Below are 21,692 nucleotides of genomic sequence, written 5' to 3' on the forward strand. Positions count from 1 at the left end.
TACGATCACGCGTATCCGCCGACTGCTAAAACTGCGCGTTCGCTTGCATACAATGTGTATTATTCACGATTGCCAATTTTGCATGTGTTCAAAACAAATTGACCTCAATAAGCAGGCTTGTGCTTTTTGACAAATAAAAAATATCTCGATTTTATTACAGAACGTTTAAGTTACATTAGTAACTATTATAGAGAAATTATGTTAAGCGAAGTAAAAATTGTCTTTCATAATTCCTTAGTAGTGTAGGTATTTTTTTTACAAAATGTCGAATTTTTATGTGGTTAATATAATAAATGGAATTAAAGTTGGACATTTAAAATAATAAAGTATCTGCGCCTATTGCAACATTCTAGTAATATTACAGTGTTTCAGAAATATTGTAATAACACATTGCAAACGTTGCAATAACATATTGCAAGCTTCTAGGTTCTAAGATGGTAATAATAATAATAATTATATATATTAAATATAATATAATCGCTGATATAATAATCTTTTGTTAATACGAAATTATAAATAACTTATTTAATGTATTGGAAAATAAGTATAAATTCAACAAAAATTTTTAATATAAAATATAATAAAGACAATTTTTTAGCTTTAACTGTCAATTTCACTAGATACGTAGATATATAGTTCCTTCTTTTATGATTTCTGTGTGAGATAACCGGATCCTATGTACACAGCGAGAATTATCTTTTACGTAAAAGGAAGTCTCGCGCATGCTGCTTTTAACATCGCTTTTGATTTCTCGTGAGTTGCGCGTTGAAAGATCCAACCGAGGTTATACCCAGAAAAGCTTCTGGTATCGGTGCATGACAGGGATTGTCGAAAGAAGCATCACCATCTAAAAACAGAGTGCGATGTGCGGAAGAATGTCGGTGGAAAGGAGAAGCCAAGGGGATGAATCCGGAGATAAAAGAGAACGGGATGCTGAAAACCGAGTCGGTGAGATTGGATGCAGCTGCATATTAACCTCCCGGTGGGAAAATCGTGATGAAGTCAGATTGCCCCTCCCCGACTTATTCATTTGTCTTCGCGACGCAGGAGGGTTGCTTGAGATATCCATTAGATAGTCCAGAAATTCAATTTACGGACGGTGAGCGTGTGCCGGATTTCGCGTGAATTAAACTAGGGAGTACTATTATTTTGCAAAATTATATTCACTCGTTCACTTGGTCAGCAAGAAGACACTAAAAGGGAATGTTAACAAAAGAAATTTTACTCGTGTATTTAAAATTATCTATAATTTAAATCTGAAATATATATATATATATATATATATATATATATATAAATTCTAGATTAAATTATAAATAATTTTAATATTAACATATAAAATTAATGTATATATATTTATATATATGTGTGTGTTGTATGTATGTGTAAATTTGATTCATTAATATTTTAATTTGTCATTAAGCACGACAGAAATAAAAGGAAACGATGTACAATAAATAGTGTTGACTATGAGAACAGCAACAAAAACTATATTTGATAATTAGAAATAAAAGGAGATTGATATCAAGAAAATTCATAATTTGCATTTGTAATATTTGCTTTGTGTAACGTATTATAATTAGAAACTTCCGGACGGTCTTTATACGAGCTTTTCGTATCCCGAGGGCTAAGAGGAAAGTACACCTCCGGAGAACGCATGAATAACGATATAGGGTTATACACCTCACGCGATGCCGGGGGTTATACTTGGCGCGAAATTTCACGGGAAATCCGTGCAGCATTAACGGCGGAAACGCGTAATTTAAACCGTACCGTCGCTGCATCGTGCAGGGCGTAAAAGCGTGCAGTATTGCATTTGGGATTGTCTCCGGCTGACCGAGTACGCTTCTTCGTGGTCCAACGGCACCGATTTAGTTATCCGTATAATAGATAACAGTAAACGCATCAGCCTGCTTTTCCACAAAATCCTCATTACAATTTAACATTGTCTCTATACATCGCTACTAAAGAAACAAACATTTGTGGCGCTCCGCGAGAATAATACTATTCTTTACAATCTTTTATCAGAAAACTTATGTAACGCTTACACCATATAACGAAATGACTAGAAATGTAGATATTTAGAAATTAGTTTATTACTTTCGTTCATTATACCATCAAATGAGTCAATATCATAATTTTAATATCAGAATTTCCTAAGAGGGGAAATATATCCAAAAAAAATTTAAAAATCTTTTTACGAATTTTTTAATGAAAATTGTTATATTAATTCAACTAGGAGTTACTAATATCTTACATGTATATTACATAAAGTTTTTATTAAAAGTATTAACAAATAGTACCGACATAATTATTGACAGTAATAACAATAGCGGTTATATCGTAGTTTTTTTACAGTTTATCTGAAAAAAAAAAACTGAAGACATTTTTGAAATATATTAATCTAGTCTTTCTATAAGGATTCTTTTTAGAGTTATAGTTTTTTCTTTAAAATAAAAAAAATATTTTTGACAAAAAATTGCATCTTTTAGATCCAGAAGTCTGCCATATTATCAAAACTGAAAATATCCAAAATCGACTACGACAAAAAGATTAGATTTATTAATATAATTCAAGCACTAATTGAATCTTTTTGTTTCAGTAAACTGTATGAGGAAAAATGATTATCGTAAATCGCTATTACTTGGCGCAAATAATTGCCATAAATATTATTTATAATATTTTTTTTTTAATTTTATGTAATACTCACTAATATATGTATAAAATATTGATTAAAACTTTATTTGAGTAAAGTTAAGTAAGAGTAAAGTTATTTTTCAACAAAAAAATTCGTAAAAATAGGCATCTTTCTAACTCTTCTAGATGTATGTTCTTTCTTAAAAGAAAGTTTAGTAGAAGTTCTAAGAGAACGTATTAAAAAAGTGCATTAAAACGAACTTAAACTAAAAAAAATGTATTAAGAGGAGCCATCAAACGTCTTATCTCTTATCTCATGCCTTATTTCATATCATTTCTTTAATTCACTGTTCTCTTATAATCAATTTCTCAACATCTGTACATATTTCTTCGCTTGAATCGGATACTGTTTCTGTCACAACTCGAGAGGACGTTCCAGTGTGCCACGCTCACGAAATCCCTGTGCGGATATCGTTGCGACGCAGCTTTCCGCGGTGCGAGTTCGCGGATTTGCGGATCCCGACAAATCCGATATTTTCTCCAGGTCGACTCCACGCCCGTATATCATTCACCGCAAGTAAAAATCCCCGAGCTTTATAGAATAACGTTTCTCGCGCGGCGTACAGTAGTCGCGATGTGAATTTATGCTGCGATAAATAAGCTCACACGCGCGCAAGAGTCTGCGATAAAGTCTTTTCCTCGTACGACACTGTAATCGCGTGTGCGATGAACGTTCTTATCGTTGTACTGTAAACTGCGGGAAAGACTGTTGGTCGATGAATCGTGGAAGATGTTTCTCGAGACAGCTGTAAATGCGCGTAATATACGTGTACCTGTTATGTATTCGTTTATAAATTAAATGTTAATTTCAACGAGATACAACCAAACGACTATTATGCGTAAACTCGATTTTATCAAGCTTTGCACAAGTCGGTTTGCAAGCCAAATTAGGTACAATTTAATCTTTAAGCAAGTGGGATACTCAGAACATTCAGAAACAAATTGTATTTTTATAGTCATATCTTTTTAAAAGAATGTATAGAGTTACATTATTTATCTAAATTTACATTATTTATATTAGAATGTAAAATATTAAACTTTAAAACATTTTATACTTTTTATTGTCCTCTTTTAAAATAAGATTTTTAAGATAACTATGCGAGCAATATTGTGACCGTCTACTTAGGTTAAGATAGGGGAGACTGAGGCTAATAGACTCATTTTTTAATTTCGAATTTTTACAGACAAAATTAAGAGACTTATCGAAAACATGTTTACGCGTGTCTCGCTTGTTTTGTTTTTAATGTAGCCTCGATTATTCTACTTATCCCTATATTCAACTAACCCCGGTCTCCCCTACTACAAATTGCGAAATTTTACTGAGATGCTTATCAGTTCAAATATTTTGAATATCTTCAAATACTGAGACAAAAAAATAGTGACCCTTTTACTGAAGTTTGTCTCTAGGACATTGACCATGTAAAAAAAAGAAAATACTTGTACCATAATCTGCGCAAGTCTTTTACTATCACGGCTCATGCACCTGTCATGCAAGGTTAATTTGAACACTAACCCCTAACTTTAGTACTTGAGGGTTAATTAAAATACTAACTCAGCATAGACCTCCAAAGGATATCTTATAGTTTTTCACTAATAGAATTAGTGCGCACTCAGTGCACATTGAAGATGTTGTACACTAACTTAATTTGAATGTAAGAGTAAGATATCTCAATTAATAAAACACCTAACGTATATTTTATTAAATATCACATTTTTATTAAACGTACATCTTTACGTCGATTTGTGTACAATGGTTTTAAAGTGCATTAAGTGCACACCAGTTCTGCCAGTGATAAAAGCTAGTGAAACCGTCCATAGGACATCACTGTATCCTTTAAATGTTTTAAGAACATTTCCAGAAATGTCTTAAATAAAATGTGCTATATGGGAATTTATTTGAATCATTGTCCTTTTTAAATATTCTGTTCTTTCTTCTTGTTAAAGCTGCATTAGCTAATTAAATAATTTATTCAAAAATCGTAAGCACATTTATAAAAAGTCTAAACAAAAATATGTGACGAACAGTTCAATCGAAAGGCCTTCAAATGAACGACTTGATCGTTCTGTATCTTTTGTCCATTTACGCTCTTTTTGTTAGATTCGTCGGACCAGATATTCTCTTCGATAGACGATCTCATCGATGTTACCGTTCAATCGCAGAACCACTCCTTGAAAAAGCACTCGCCGCCGTTTGCTCATAAATCTTCGAGTACGAAGCAATTCAGCAACGAAGATATCGCGGCAACCTATGGTGGATCAAAATGAGATCGTTTTATGCGGAGTCCCACTGTACTGTACGCATACATCACAACAGTCGGTACTTCGTTTCCGGAACGCGCAAAATCAATTTCCGATGCGTAAATAGGACCGCCGTCTGCCGATGAACTCCGCTATAAAACGGACGCGTATGAGTGCGGAGCGGCTTTAATGCACGACTTTAGCAACAAATCGAATCATTGAGTTCGATGAGCAAATATTACCCCCATTGAAAATTCATAGCAGCAACTGTTACATGCAAAAGTCTAATTCATCACTTCGTTATATCTATTTCATCTTATATTTTACAATGTACGCAATACATGCACGCGAAACGTGTATTAAATAATATAATTAATTAAGTACATTAATAAAGTATTTTTTCTGCAAATTAAAGCTCTAACATTTAATATATAGAATATATTAGTCAATCTAGGAATATGTAAACTATTGGATCCAAAAAATTACCGAGAGAGAGAGGAGAGCCATTAGAATTGCGTATTATTTAGGAAATTAACATATTGTAAAGATTGTTTTTTTTTTAGTTAAAATATCAAATATTAAGGAACATAACGGCGATCAAACAAATGTATGTAATATCAATCGAAAAGACATGGAAATTGTGGCGTTTCTTGGAGTCTTCTTCTTTAAAAATATTTATAACAAAATGTTATATATATTTTTAATATTTCTGAAATGTTAAAAATATATATAACATTTTGTTGTAAAATGAATGAACCCTATTTCCATATAAGATAAAGAAATTTTCCATAGAAGACAAAGTTTCTTTTCAGAAGGATGCAAAAAATATAAAGTGTTAGATGTAAATAATTACATTGCATCAATATAAATCGTGTTAATAGTTCGTAAAGCGTAAAATCGGATCGAATGGTATCAAAAATCTTCTTTTTAGCAAAGTGATAAATGATGTTAGCAAAAAGCAAGAAGATAATCGTGAACATTTATCATTTTTAAGCCTGAAATTTAAATACTCGATTATCGATACCTAAAGAGACTTGATACTTTTATAGTTCATGAATGCATTTATAATTATGCTTACTACTTTTTACGAATATTTATTGCAAATAATACGCTATTCCTGCGAGATTAAGCAGCATTTTCCAATAGTTACTCGTACAATATTTTATAGCACTTTTATATACGATGTACTCACAAACATCAATTAACAATATAAACAGATAATCGGTTAGTCAATAGAATAAACAATTATTATATATTCTATGAACAATGTTCTATTTTTAATACGTTCTTCATTCATTAACACGATATTTGTTGATCAATTGCTTTGAATATTATATCATGCATTCCTTTGAATTTTTTAGTAAAATTTAAATAAATTAAAAGTAATAAAATACTCATTACAAACAATGTATATTTAATTTTTTGCAATATATAAATTAAATTATTTGAACAATTTGTCGTAAATCTTCGAAATCTTTATATATATTTTCAAAATTTTTAATAAAATAACTATTCGATCTTTCAAATATTAAATATCAAAATCAAATTTTTTGAAAGATTCTTTATGTCTGATTGAGGCAATTTCCTCGATCAAATTATGAAAGCTCAATCTCGCGTCAACCCCTAGATAGACACTCTCGCTACGTCATGCATTCCATGTGACCAGAGATATGCAGCCTCAGTGAATATATGGGCCGCAAAACCCGTTCTCTTTTTTGCACATTTTGTTATCCGTCGTGAACGCGCAACAAAGGCACAATGTAACCGACTGACTACAAAGATTAGTTGTGGACCGTGTGCATTGCTTTCGCGATGGCATTTGACGAGATCAAAGCCATATGCGAAAACAAGGTCCCCGGCATTTCCGGTTTGTCAAATCAAACCTGTGTATGAAAGAAAAAAACATCATGATATCTCGTATAAAACTTATAAAAAAAATATCTCGCCATTGTATCGGAATTTGCAATTGTATAATTACATATAAAAATGCAAGGATCCGAACATTAATTTATGGGACGTAAATATACCATCGTTAAAATTTTCATTAAATTTAATAATCGATGGATATTACGAGTATAGAGTCAGTATAGATGGATTTACGAGTATAATTGAAACTCGTGTCGAATCAAGGTATTAAATGAATATAAAGACGATGAATTGTAAAACTTGTTGCCTCTCCGGCTGATCTTGATTTATTCACTGCTCATTCACCGATTCTGCTCAACCGAAGTGTTCTTTGTTCGGCGTATTTCGATAAAATTTACAGTACACCGTTGCTCATTTCCGCGCTCACATACCACCGTACGTAATGAATTTTCTGCTTATCGAATAACGATTGTAAGCATAGAGCACTATTGTGCTTCGTTGGCGCGACGCGAACAAAATTTCTATTTATCGGGATACAAAATTAAAATATCAATCGGACTGATGTGGTGACAATTAAATTGTTAATCACGTGAAATGGGTGTGTGCAAGAGAAAGGCAGTCGGTACCGTTGGTGCATCGTTTTTTACATGGCAAGGTTGGAGCTGTCTGACAATGATCGGCATCATTATAGCTTTGACATTATTCTGTTATATTTATGTAATTGTACGTAAAGCTTATATTCATAAATATAATGCTCTTTTCCAAAATCTTCAAAAATCGTAACCGGCTTAATAACGAAAATATACAGATTAATATATTGGAGGTTATTGCAATTAATGTAAAATTACATTTTAAATTAAATTTATATCACATTATTAATTTAAATTTATTTATATTACATTTTTTAATTGTATTTACATTATTAATATTTGCGCAGCTTTGCCGTAATAATTATCACTATATACATACATGCAATGTAAATAATACTGCATAAATTTTGTTTGAAAATGATATTTTATAATTTATAAATAAATTATAAATTATAATTTAAAAATAAATAGGTAAATTTAATTTAATACGGTGCTGCTGATAATGCTGTTACAAACCAAAGAGTTATTGTAATGATTTGAAAATTTTGCATTCACCTTTCCAAATGTACTATTAAATTAATATTTGTTTAAACTTTTCAGTCTTAATTTTTATTTTAAATTGTTTAAACTCCTACTGAAATTAATGAAAACATATTTACGTTTTACAGTCATATTTGTGTACGTACAATCATAAAAGAATATATTTCCTTGGAAATATAATACTTTGCATATTTTCTCTTTTTATCTTTATAAATGCTTGATATTACCTTAAATGGAGGAATAAATGATAGACATTAAAATCATTTTTGAAGTATACAGTGACCACAGTAGTCACATGAAACTTTTCAGAAACCTTCCGAGATAACGGCATCACGAAATTAAACCTATTCAAACTTACCAAGAAGTACGGAAGGACTAAGTAAATCAGAATTCCTAAATGAGCAATTACCATAATGAAGAAGTTATTCAAGAAAACCTTCAACTTCTGGTTAATGCAAGCAGTAACTGAACTATTACCAGCATCATATATTCCTAAACTCTCTTTTACATTAAAAAAGAATTAATGTATAATTTGAAATAATAAATATGTAAAAAATATAGAAAATAATATGAACAAATTTCAAGTGGTTTATCTAAACTCAGGAAGAGAGAATTCATTTATTAGGTGTTGGAATTAATTCGTAGCGTTTTACAAGTGATGGGAAGTACTTTCATTAATGTATTTTTTAATGCTCATGTGAAATAAATAACATTCTTTCATTAAAAACGCTACGAATTAATTCCAACACCTAATAATATAATATTTACCAAAATTGTTTTAAATCACGTTATAATTTATGTCTAATCGGAAATAGATAATTATCATTAATTAATTTATTTAAACATAAAATTTCTACCTATACAAAGGAATTTATGTGAGAGCAGATTATGAGAAAAACCAATTGTTTAAAAATCAGCTTTAATTAAATCACAATTAATTTTTTTTTTCAAGATATAAAAATTTTTTCAAGATATAAAAATTTTTTCAAGATACAAAAATCATTAATATTACTATTATTGTTAAATACAGGATATACATATATACAGGAAATTTTTGAAAACAAAGAAAAACATTTTAAAAATATAAATTTAAGGTTTGTAATAAGGAAGCTTTCTGGAATCAGGGATTACTCTTTAGTAAACTAGTAAGCGCCAAAGCGCGTAGAGTAAATCCGAGCTTTGGATGCAGACGTGGCAACGGTTGACATAACTGCCGTGTAAACGGAACTTCAATTTGCGTTGGGATTAAACATTAACCGCTTAAGGCGGCGGGAAATCTTATGCTTTCATACTGTGCAACTTCCCAGTACGCTGCACCATTTCTCAGTGGCTTAGAACTGTCTCAGAGTCAGTTTTGTGTGTTTCGATCTCTCTAGATTTCCGGATATGCATAAAGGATACATATAAATCTGAATCATGTCAACAATGATCTCTATTTAATACTATCGGAAATGTGTTTACTTGAAACCGCATTCTCAAGACGCACATACGGAGAGAATTTTCTATTAAAATTTACCCTGAAAATATGATAGTTGTAGTACAATACAATATTTTAAAGATTTTTACCTTTGTACTTCAGTAAAATTAATCAAACTTATTTTATACTTTATTGCAGTTTTATTAATGAATGAGAGATTTACATTAATATTCTTCGACAACGTTGTTCCACGACACATCATTTTTTTTAGGGTAAACTCTAAGAAAAAATTCTCTCCGTGTATATACATATATATGGTATATATATATATATATATATATATACACATATATATACAAATGAGATATTATTATATACGTTTATAAAAAAAAAGATTATCTAGTCATCTCTAATAAATGTATTGTACAAACAAATGTTACATTAATATAATAAGATTGTGTAACACGTGATTAAAATAAATATGTAATTAGCTATACACTAATTACAGAATTAAAATATGTAATTTAATATATTAACAAAGTCTATAATTGAGCCTTTTAAAGTTAAAGCATACTACACAATAATAACTAGATTTATATTAGTCGGTGAGTTAATAGCCAAGTTTGTTCACCGAATAAGTCATAAATTGCGTAATTCGCATTAGAATTTGACATAATACCTAAACGCATTTATAGATTAGCGTAAATAAAATACGTAATTTAATTTCAATTAAATATACAAAAAATGTAAAGATAACGTTATTGCAAGAATTATCTGTATTTATAAAAATATTTTTTATTTAATAATTATTTTATTAAAGAAACTTTCTAAATTTTTTTAGATTGAAAGAATATGGTGTGAGAAATTTTCTATGTCGTTATGAAATTTAAATTGTTGCATTTTGTAAAATATCACTTAAATATCATATATTATGCAATTTAATTTGGTTTTCTTGATTACAAATGATTTAATTACATATGTTCGCTAGTCAACAGCAGTAATCTTCTAAATTTTATTTGTATTTGCATTTGTAATTATATTGTGCAACATATAATTACATCATTTAATTATTTATTAACTTCGTTAACTATTTTTATAGAAATAATTAATATCAGCAACATTTAACATTTATTAATGTGACATTAATATTGAACCGGCATAATTTAAATTATTAACCTTTTCTTGAAAACACATTTAAAACAATAATTTTTAAGATAATTTTTTAAAAATAATTGTCTAAATTATTTAAAAAATTATTTTTTTTATTTTTTTTCGAAAGGATAAAACCCAAAATAAAAATGTAAAGCAGTTTTAAAACATCTTTTATAGAGTAAAGGGACATATTAACTATATAAATTATAAATCGATACAATCCAAAGTGTTCAAAAAAGTAATTAAAACATTTTTTGTTTGGAGAAATATTTTTTTTTAAATTCAAATTTTTTAGAAAACTGACATTTTTTTAAAATACCAAAAAATTACGAAAAAGATTGGCATCTAACAATTTAGATTAAACAAATCGGTTATAAGCTCACCAAAAAAAAGATAAAAAAAATTAAATCATTTATAACATACGTATAGAAAAAAGGTCTATTATATCTTTCATACATTCATATTTAGAATCTAGAAGTAAATTTTTTTAAAAGAAAATTTTTCTCTATTAATAAAAGTCAATCTCCATATCAGATTATACGTGATAGAATTTTTAAAATTAATTTTTTAGTACTGTAATATGAATTCGCCAAAAATTTCTGTTGGAAGATATATTATCTACGTGTAAAATCGTTTCAATTGCTACACGCTCGAAATACATTAATCGCAAATTTTACTTCCATATCACATCCACAATATTTCTGCTAGTAAGAAATTCATTACGAGCGACCGCTGGATGATGGCGACCACGTACTTGATTACTTGGGGTGCGCATACATTTGCAGTGGCCGCGATTTACGGTTGCGTTTCCGGAGAGACCGGAAACGGACGGCCGTGCCGGAGAACGCGCCGCTGGGCGATGTTGCGCAGTGTGGAACGGAGACGTGAAACTTCCGACGAAAATGAATTATTCGGTTGCCGGCTATCTTTCGCAGTCGACGAGAAACAGATAGGTACATCCGAGAAAGAAGAGGAGCCAGCAGAGAATCAACGACGGTGGCGAAAAGGAGGACGAGATAAAGAACCGGAAGCAAACGCGTTCGTTCTCTCGCCATGTTACTCTCCCGCTGAGAATTTATGATACATTGATTCCACGCGCTATTGCTGATTCGTACTGATTTTTTTCCTAAGAGAGATGGGATCGTGAAAGCATCGAATACTGTCTTTCAATGGCGATAGATAATATCACAAATCTTTCTATATTTACTTTCTGTAAAACAAAAATTTGAAAGTAATCTAAAAAAAAGATTACAAATATGATAGATATAAAATTCTATGAATAAGAATGGGAAAAGAATATGAAACATAATTTTTCTACAGAAATCAATATAGCATTTGTGTTTTTAAAAGAATGGCTTAATTAGTTAATAATTCTGTTATATTTTAACATGAAATTGTTTATTAATTCTTTTAGAAGTTAATACTTTATCACTTTAATTATCACATATTGTCTCCATTATCTTCAAACATACATTCAATACAGTATCCTCTAAGTTATGCAACAAAAAATCTTATCATTTGTTGTTAAGCTTCAATAAAAATGTGTGGATTATAGTTTTACAAAGAATTTATGTTTTTTAATATTGTTGTGTAACAAAATAAATAAAATTCTTAGTATTATATAAACTTAAATTGTAAACAAATTGTTAAATTTTTAATCTATTTATAAAACAGGTGTTATCAAATGCTGACAAAATCCGAAATAAATCCTACTGCTGATATTATAGGATTCTAGTTTTTGTCTTGTGCATTACCTTCTGTTGGAAAATTTCACAGACATTTTAAATTTCAAAAACAGAGATATTTGTTAATTTATTTACAACATCAATCATCATGATAAGATACTAATAAATATCACTCATTTTATTTATCAATGACAATCAAAGATACAATTATCTGATAATTATTTTTGGATTTACAGAGCTTACTTCTCATAGACCAGTATTCATAATCGTTTAGCTAATAAGATCTTACATATAATGTATATGCACACATATATAATTAATATCTTATATATGTAAATAAAACTATACACAGGGTGCTCCAGAACTTCAAATATTTTGTATGCTAACAGAACAGATTAAACTGAATCGAAAAATCCTCGATCATTTTGCAATTTTCTCAATAGTTAACCAGATATTAATTACTAAACTATGGCCAAATATTAATCCTCAATAATTTTTTACTTAAATACTATTAATTTTGCGGCAAAACAACAAAAAACAAAAATGATTTATTTTTCTCTCATGGAGCTCTAAGAATTTTTTCAGAATTTTTTATCAAATTTCTAATACTAGATTTTTTTATTGATTATTTTATTAATTATTTTTTTATTTTATTAATTATTTTTACCAACATGAGAAAGTGCAGTGCTAAAAAATTATAAAAAAATTCTCAGAACTCGATCTATGAGAAAAAAATAAATAATTCTTATCTCTCGCTGTTTTTTGTACAATTGATAGTATTTTTTATAGTAAAAAATTATTGAAAACCAATATTCGGCGAATTTTATTAATTAATAATATAACTTATTAACTATTGTAAAAATTATAAAATGATGAAGGACTTTTCGATTCAGTTTAGTTCGGTCTACCAGCATATGATATATATACATATAATTATTTTAGAAAAAATATATAATTATTTTATCTAAATTTTAAGTAATTCTCCTTTTATCTAAATTATGTAAAAGGAGAATTACTTAAAAATTACTTCTGCAACAAATAAATTAAAATCCAAAAAACTGAGTAAAAAAATAAATATTATTAGATGTTGGAATTAATTCGTAGCGTTTTACAAGTGATGGGAAGTGATAGGACTTTCATTAATGTATTTTTTAATGCTCATGTGAAATAAATAACATTCTTTCATTAAAAACGCTACGAATTAATTCCAACACCTAATATAATAATTAATTTAAAAAATAATTGCTATATGAACGCATGTAGTGTGCATGCGTTCATGCAAAATAATCATACAATTCATGAAAAATAATTCATGAAAAATAATCATACTATTACGAAAATATAATTTTTGTAAGCATTGAATCCATTATTTAATTAGATATAAACAATCATGTATTATCTAAAATAAAAATTTTAAAGTATTATTTAAATTTTATACAAATCTATTTTTGCTAAGATCTTTAGAGAATATATTATATATAATTATTTTAGAATTATATATTTTATAAAAAAATGCACAATTATTTTAGATAATACATAATTATGTTATATCTATAATTAAATAATTCAAAATTCAATGCTTACAAAAATTATATTTTCATAATTGTATGATTATTTTCAGCAAACTGCATGCGTTCATATAGCAATTATTTTCTTAGTAAAAATAAATTTGTATAAAATTTTAAAGTATTATTTAAATTTTATACACATTTATTTTTGATTTAAGATCTTTAGAGAATATATATAATTATTTTAGAAAAAATATATAATTATTTTATCTCTAAATTTTAAATAACTCTCCTTTTATCTAAATTATGTAAAAGGAGAATTATTTAAAAATTACATCTGTAACAAATAAATTAAAATCCAAATTAAAACTGAGTAAAAAAATAACTAATAATCATTACTTTAAAAAATAATTGCTATATGAACCCATGCAGTTTGCTGAAAAACAATCATACAATTTTGAAAATATAATTTTTGTAGCATTGAATTTTGAACCCATTATTTAATTAGATATAAAACAATTATATATTATCTAAAATAATTATACATTTTTTTATAAAATATATAATTCTAAAATAATTATATATATTCTTTAAAGATCTTAGTAAAAATAAATTTGTTTAAAATTTTAAAATATTTAAATTTTATACAAATTTATTTTTGCTAAAATTTTCTTTAGAGAATATATATAATTATTTTAGAAAAAATATAGTACTTTATCTCTAAATTTTTAATAACTCTCCTTTTATCTAAAATCTAAATTATGTAAAAAGAAAGTTACTTAAAAATTACTTAAAAATTTTATACAAATTATTTTCGCTAAGATCTTCTTTAAAAAATATATATACAATAATTATTTTAGAGAATATATAATTACCTTAGAGAGAATGTATAATTATTTTATAGAATTACTTTATATAATTATTTTCTAGAATTATTTAAATCATTTTATTTAACAATGATTTAAAAATAATCATTTTTAGATTATTGTCAAGTAAAATGATTTAAAAACTAGCGAAAAAAGATTAATATTACACAAATAAAAAATAATATTCACCGCCAGGTTGCTCCATCAGTGCCCGATGTCTCTCCCAGACCTCCACCTCCTCTCAGAATATGCACAGGACACCCGCGTAAAACACTCGCGAATACACTGTAATCGCGCGCGGACTATAACTTGAGTCCAATAACTAGAACGGCACTCGCGAAACGCGCGACGCGACGAACCGGCTGCGGTTCGTTCATTTTCAAGTAAATCGGCGACGTTAGCTTCCCCGTTGGATTTTTACACGAAGAGAATGATTTTACTCAATATCTAAAAATTTATCTAGATATATACATTCAGACATATCCGAAAATTTTTAGATATTTGAGAAAAATCATTCTTTTCGTGTAAAATATCCTCTGGGTACTGAGCCCCCTCACCACGTCGTGTACCCGTGAGAGGGAAGATAATCTGAAAAATGTAATAAATAGCTATATTACTATGCTATTATTGCAATCGGTTAACTTTTAGAAACGCATATCACGTCTGCAATCCGTCCGTTATCACTGCGAAAAAGTCAAAGCAGATAAAAGGGCTGAATCTTTTTTTATTTATTCATAGATAATGTCTGTAAGATATGATTAGAATCTATAAAATAGGCTAGAGATAAATAAAAGGAAGAAATGTTTCTTTTATTAATTGTTCCAAAGTTACGGTTAATTATTTAACGGATCGTAACGAAAGATGCACAAAAACAAAAATTAATTCAATTATTAAACTGTATTAATTGTATTGAAAGCAGGAATTGCGACTTTTTTGCATGAGAGTATTCATATCAACGTTGCTTTTCTATGACTCGTGCGATACCGTCCGTACAAACAAGTAGTCGTGTCGCATACTGCTCCTCTTCACATTTCTTTTTGAAACATATAATAATCACAAAAAGTGCTAGGTATAATACGAAACGTTGTATTTTATGAATATTCACATAATACGATTACTAGTATGAATAATTATTCATAAAATATAATACAACGTTTCATATTGTATTAGACATTCTCCGCGAAAAAGATTTCAAAAAGTAATGTGAAAAGAAGCCACGACACAGCTACGTTGTTTGTACGAGCTTCGGTAAGGGAATAATAACTGCGCGATAACTAGGCGTAAACATGACGCGCCGTTCCGTGCCACCTCGTACCATCCCCAACCGAAGGTCACGCGCCAACCGTCGAAATACTACGTACTAACGTACGCCTATTACAAAATCAGTAAAATAATATTCGTAATTACGTTTTAATATTCTTCGATGAATATTACACGATGCTTTATTGTACACGATGATTTACGTTTTATTTCGTTACGCACACAACTCATCTATATATTAGACCGCTATTCATAGTCAGGGCTTATATTCAAGACCGTATAGTTAATTATTAAGTATAATTTTAAGAAGTATAATTTCACGAATTAGAGATATTAACATCGTATTAACATCGTAAGACATTACTTAAGACAGTCTTGAAATAAGAACGGACTATGAATACCGCCCTTAAATATCTAATTAATATATCTGTAAATGTGTAATATATGATATTTCTATTTATATCCATTATTGTATTTAGTCCAAATTGTTTCATAATTCAAAAAATGTTTGCGTTTATCTTTACTTAAAGAATGTATATTATTAATCTTATTATTAATCTTTATTCGAACGTAAATCGTCAAAGAGAGTAATAAAGATTGAGATATAACTCTGAGTACACACCTTAGTTTTGAGCAATATTACTATTTCAGCATCCTTATGTAATTAATTATCAGTTCGCGTTCGTGAATCTCTAATTTTCGTAGATTAATGCGCGAGCGACTCACGCCACACGTCCGTCTTACTGCGAAGTCGTCGAACAAATGCCAACGTGATGACGCGGTCGACCACCGCACCGCGCCCCCCTACGCCTTCGACTCGCGACCCACCGCTTTTCGTCGCGCGCGACCCCCTTCCCCCCCGAGTTTTTCGCCAGATGTTGTTTAGATTACACTCAACTATCGCGTTTGAAAAATATTGAACGGTTAGTACAATTATTCAAGTATTTTATATGATTTTGACAAACGGATATCGCCGTACATTTTGCGTTTTGCTTTGTAGCATCTCGGGCACAATCCTATATTACTTGCATGGTTCTCTTAAACGAATTAGTAATTATTCGCGTGAGATATTTTTGATATTTTCAATAATTCTCAATTTTCATACTTCTTTTTAATGATCCATTCTTCAATAAAGATTGATAAAATATTATATATATGTTCTTTATATAAAGATAAACGTAAATTTTCCTAATATCGTGAAACAATTTGTACCGAATACAGCTTTAGCTAAGAGTACTAAACATCTTGTTAATCATTATTTAATTTTTCAGTTAATAAATTAATTTAAGACACTACTAACGCCGATCATGGCTCGATAAAATAACATACGAATTATTCAAAATAAAAAATAGAAAATAAGATTCAGAAACTCATTTAAAATATAAAATCGTAGGAATATGTGCAAAAAGCAGGTGCAAAAAGCTTGTTTAAAATAAAAGATATAAAATAGTTTCCAGAAACTTATATAAAATATTAAATAAGAAATAAGTCAGAAGTGTAGTTATTTAAAATAATGAATTAATATTAAATAACGCTTTTAATTTTTTTATTTAAATTACATACTTTAATTTTCGTCGCTTTTGCAAGTAAATGAAAATTATTAAACGGTTCTTACGTACATTTTGACATCTTTAGAAAGTATTTGTAAAGTTGGATATTTATAACAAATTGTATATAAATTGTTATAACTAAATATAGTTGACAAAATGAGAAAACTATTTTTTTATACAAAAATTTAAAACTCTGAAGCAAAAATATTTAAAGGATAAATATGTTTTAATATCTTAAAATATCTTATTGACATTCAAAACATTTTATAATTGGAATAATGTACATATTTAAAAACATATATTATTATATATATTATATATGAAACATATTTAAATATTTTTGCTTCAGAATTTTAAATTTTTGTATAAAAAAATAGTTTTCTCATTTTGTCAACTATATTTAGTTATAACAATTTATATACAATTTGTTATAAATATCCAACTTTACAAATACTTTCTAAAGATGTCAAAATGTACGTAAGAACCGTTTAATAATTTTCATTTACTTGCAAAAGCGACGAAAATTAAAGTATGTAATTTAAATAAAAAAATTAAAAGCGTTATTTAATATTAATTCATTATTTTAAATAACTACACTTCTGACTTATTTCTTATTTAATATTTTATATAAGTTTCTGGAAACTATTTTATATCTTTTATTTTAAACAAGCTTTTTGCACCTGCTTTTTGCACATATTCCTACGATTTTATATTTTAAATGAGTTTCTGAATCTTATTTTCTATTTTTTATTTTGAATAATTCGTATGTTATTTTATCGAGCCATGATCGGCGTTAGTAGTGTCTTAAATTAATTTATTAACTGAAAAATTAAATAATGATTAACAAGATGTTTAGTACTCTTAGCTAAAGCTGTATTCGGTACAAATTGTTTCACGATATTAGGAAAATTTACGTTTATCTTTATATAAAGAACATATATATAATATTTTATCAATCTTTATTGAAGAATGGATCATTAAAAAGAAGTATGAAAATTGAGAATTATTGAAAATATCAAAAATATCTCACGCGAATAATTACTAATTCGTTTAAGAGAACCATGCAAGTAATATAGGATTGTGCCCGAGATGCTACAAAGCAAAACGCAAAATGTACGGCGATATCCGTTTGTCAAAATCATATAAATACTTGAATAATTGTACTAACCGTTCAATATTTTTCAAACGCGATAGTTGAGTGTAATCTAAACAACATCTGGCGAAAAACTCGGGGGGGAAGGGGGTCGCGCGCGACGAAAAGCGGTGGGTCGCGAGTCGAAGGCGTAGGGGGGCGCGGTGCGGTGGTCGACCGCGTCATCACGTTGGCATTTGTTCGACGACTTCGCAGTAAGACGGACGTGTGGCGTGAGTCGCTCGCGCATTAATCTACGAAAATTAGAGATTCACGAACGCGAACTGATAATTAATTACATAAGGATGCTGAAATAGTAATATTGCTCAAAACTAAGGTGTGTACTCAGAGTTATATCTCAATCTTTATTACTCTCTTTGACGATTTACGTTCGAATAAAGATTAATAATAAGATTAATAATATACATTCTTTAAGTAAAGATAAACGCAAACATTTTTTGAATTATGAAACAATTTGGACTAAATACAATAATGGATATAAATAGAAATATCATATATTACACATTTACAGATATATTAATTAGATATTTAAGGGCGGTATTCATAGTCCGTTCTTATTTCAAGACTGTCTTAAGTAATGTCTTACGATGTTAATACGATGTTAATATCTCTAATTCGTGAAATTATACTTCTTAAAATTATACTTAATAATTAACTATACGGTCTTGAATATAAGCCCTGACTATGAATAGCGGTCTAATATATAGATGAGTTGTGTGCGTAACGAAATAAAACGTAAATCATCGTGTACAATAAAGCATCGTGTAATATTCATCGAAGAATATTAAAACGTAATTACGAATATTATTTTACTGATTTTGTAATAGGCGTACGTTAGTACGTAGTATTTCGACGGTTGGCGCGTGACCTTCGGTTGGGGATGGTACGAGGTGGCACGGAACGGCGCGTCATGTTTACGCCTAGTTATCGCGCAGTTATTATTCCCTTACCGAAGCTCGTACAAACAACGTAGCTGTGTCGTGGCTTCTTTTCACATTACTTTTTGAAATCTTTTTCGCGGAGAATGTCTAATACAATATGAAACGTTGTATTATATTTTATGAATAATTATTCATACTAGTAATCGTATTATGTGAATATTCATAAAATACAATGTTTCGTATTATACCTAGCACTTTTTGTGATTATTATATGTTTCAAAAAGAAATGTGAAGAGGAGCAGTATGCGACACGACTACTTGTTTGTACGGACGGTATCGCACGAGTCATAGAAAAGCAACGTTGATATGAATACTCTCATGCAAAAAAGTCGCAATTCCTGCTTTCAATACAATTAATACAGTTTAATAATTGAATTAATTTTTGTTTTTGTGCATCTTTCGTTACGATCCGTTAAATAATTAACCGTAACTTTGGAACAATTAATAAAAGAAACATTTCTTCCTTTTATTTATCTCTAGCCTATTTTATAGATTCTAATCATATCTTACAGACATTATCTATGAATAAATAAAAAAAGATTCAGCCCTTTTATCTGCTTTGACTTTTTCGCAGTGATAACGGACGGATTGCAGACGTGATATGCGTTTCTAAAAGTTAACCGATTGCAATAATAGCATAGTAATATAGCTATTTATTACATTTTTCAGATTATCTTCCCTCTCACGGGTACACGACGTGGTGAGGGGGCTCAGTACCCAGAGGATATTTTACACGAAAAGAATGATTTTTCTCAAATATCTAAAAATTTTCGGATATGTCTGAATGTATATATCTAGATAAATTTTTAGATATTGAGTAAAATCATTCTCTTCGTGTAAAAATCCAACGGGGAAGCTAACGTCGCCGATTTACTTGAAAATGAACGAACCGCAGCCGGTTCGTCGCGTCGCGCGTTTCGCGAGTGCCGTTCTAGTTATTGGACTCAAGTTATAGTCCGCGCGCGATTACAGTGTATTCGCGAGTGTTTTACGCGGGTGTCCTGTGCATATTCTGAGAGGAGGTGGAGGTCTGGGAGAGACATCGGGCACTGATGGAGCAACCTGGCGGTGAATATTATTTTTTATTTGTGTAATATTAATCTTTTTTCGCTAGTTTTTAAATCATTTTACTTGACAATAATCTAAAAATGATTATTTTTAAATCATTGTTAAATAAAATGATTTAAATAATTCTAGAAAATAATTATATAAAGTAATTCTATAAAATAATTATACATTCTCTCTAAGGTAATTATATATTCTCTAAAATAATTATTGTATATATATTTTTTAAAGAAGATCTTAGCGAAAATAATTTGTATAAAATTTTTAAGTAATTTTTAAGTAACTTTCTTTTTACATAATTTAGATTTTAGATAAAAGGAGAGTTATTAAAAATTTAGAGATAAAGTACTATATTTTTTCTAAAATAATTATATATATTCTCTAAAGAAAATTTTAGCAAAAATAAATTTGTATAAAATTTAAATATTTAAAAATTTTAAACAAATTTATTTTTACTAAGATCTTTAAAGAATATATATAATTATTTTAGAATTATATATTTTATAAAAAAATGTATAATTATTTTAGATAATATATAATTGTTTTATATCTAATTAAATAATGGGTTCAAAATTCAATGCTACAAAAATTATATTTTCAAAATTGTATGATTGTTTTTCAGCAAACTGCATGGGTTCATATAGCAATTATTTTTTAAAGTAATGATTATTAGTTATTTTTTTACTCAGTTTTAATTTGGATTTTAATTTATTTGTTACAGATGTAATTTTTAAATAATTCTCCTTTTACATAATTTAGATAAAAGGAGAGTTATTTAAAATTTAGAGATAAAATAATTATATATTTTTTCTAAAATAATTATATATATTCTCTAAAGATCTTAAATCAAAAATAAATGTGTATAAAATTTAAATAATACTTTAAAATTTTATACAAATTTATTTTTACTAAGAAAATAATTGCTATATGAACGCATGCAGTTTGCTGAAAAATAATCATACAATTATGAAAATATAATTTTTGTAAGCATTGAATTTTGAATTATTTAATTATAGATATAACATAATTATGTATTATCTAAAATAATTGTGCATTTTTTTATAAAATATATAATTCTAAAATAATTATATATAATATATTCTCTAAAGATCTTAGCAAAAATAGATTTGTATAAAATTTAAATAATACTTTAAAATTTTTATT

General features: G+C 28.4%; 2 protein-coding genes across 32 annotated transcripts in view; one reads left to right on the plus strand and one right to left on the minus strand.

Annotated features, from left to right (window-relative positions):
• Positions 1–21,692, minus strand: part of LOC105146636 (uncharacterized) — a 512,872-nt gene that overhangs the window by 78,350 nt on the left and 412,830 nt on the right. The window lies entirely within an intron of this gene.
• LOC105146634 (Dpr-interacting protein alpha) overlaps positions 18,670–21,692 on the plus strand; it is a 147,258-nt gene continuing 144,235 nt past the window's right edge. For all 4 annotated transcript variants that reach the window (XM_087412786.1, XM_087412785.1, XM_087412787.1 and 1 more), the window contains exons 1-2: positions 18,670–18,838; positions 20,133–20,531. The gene's annotated coding sequence lies outside the window, so the exon portion shown is untranslated. The remainder of the gene's footprint in view (positions 18,839–20,132; positions 20,532–21,692) is intronic.

Source organism: Acromyrmex echinatior, chromosome 13 (genome assembly GCF_024713525.1).
Source record: "Acromyrmex echinatior isolate Ae372 chromosome 13, ASM2471352v2, whole genome shotgun sequence".
Lineage (NCBI taxonomy): Eukaryota > Metazoa > Arthropoda > Insecta > Hymenoptera > Formicidae > Acromyrmex > Acromyrmex echinatior.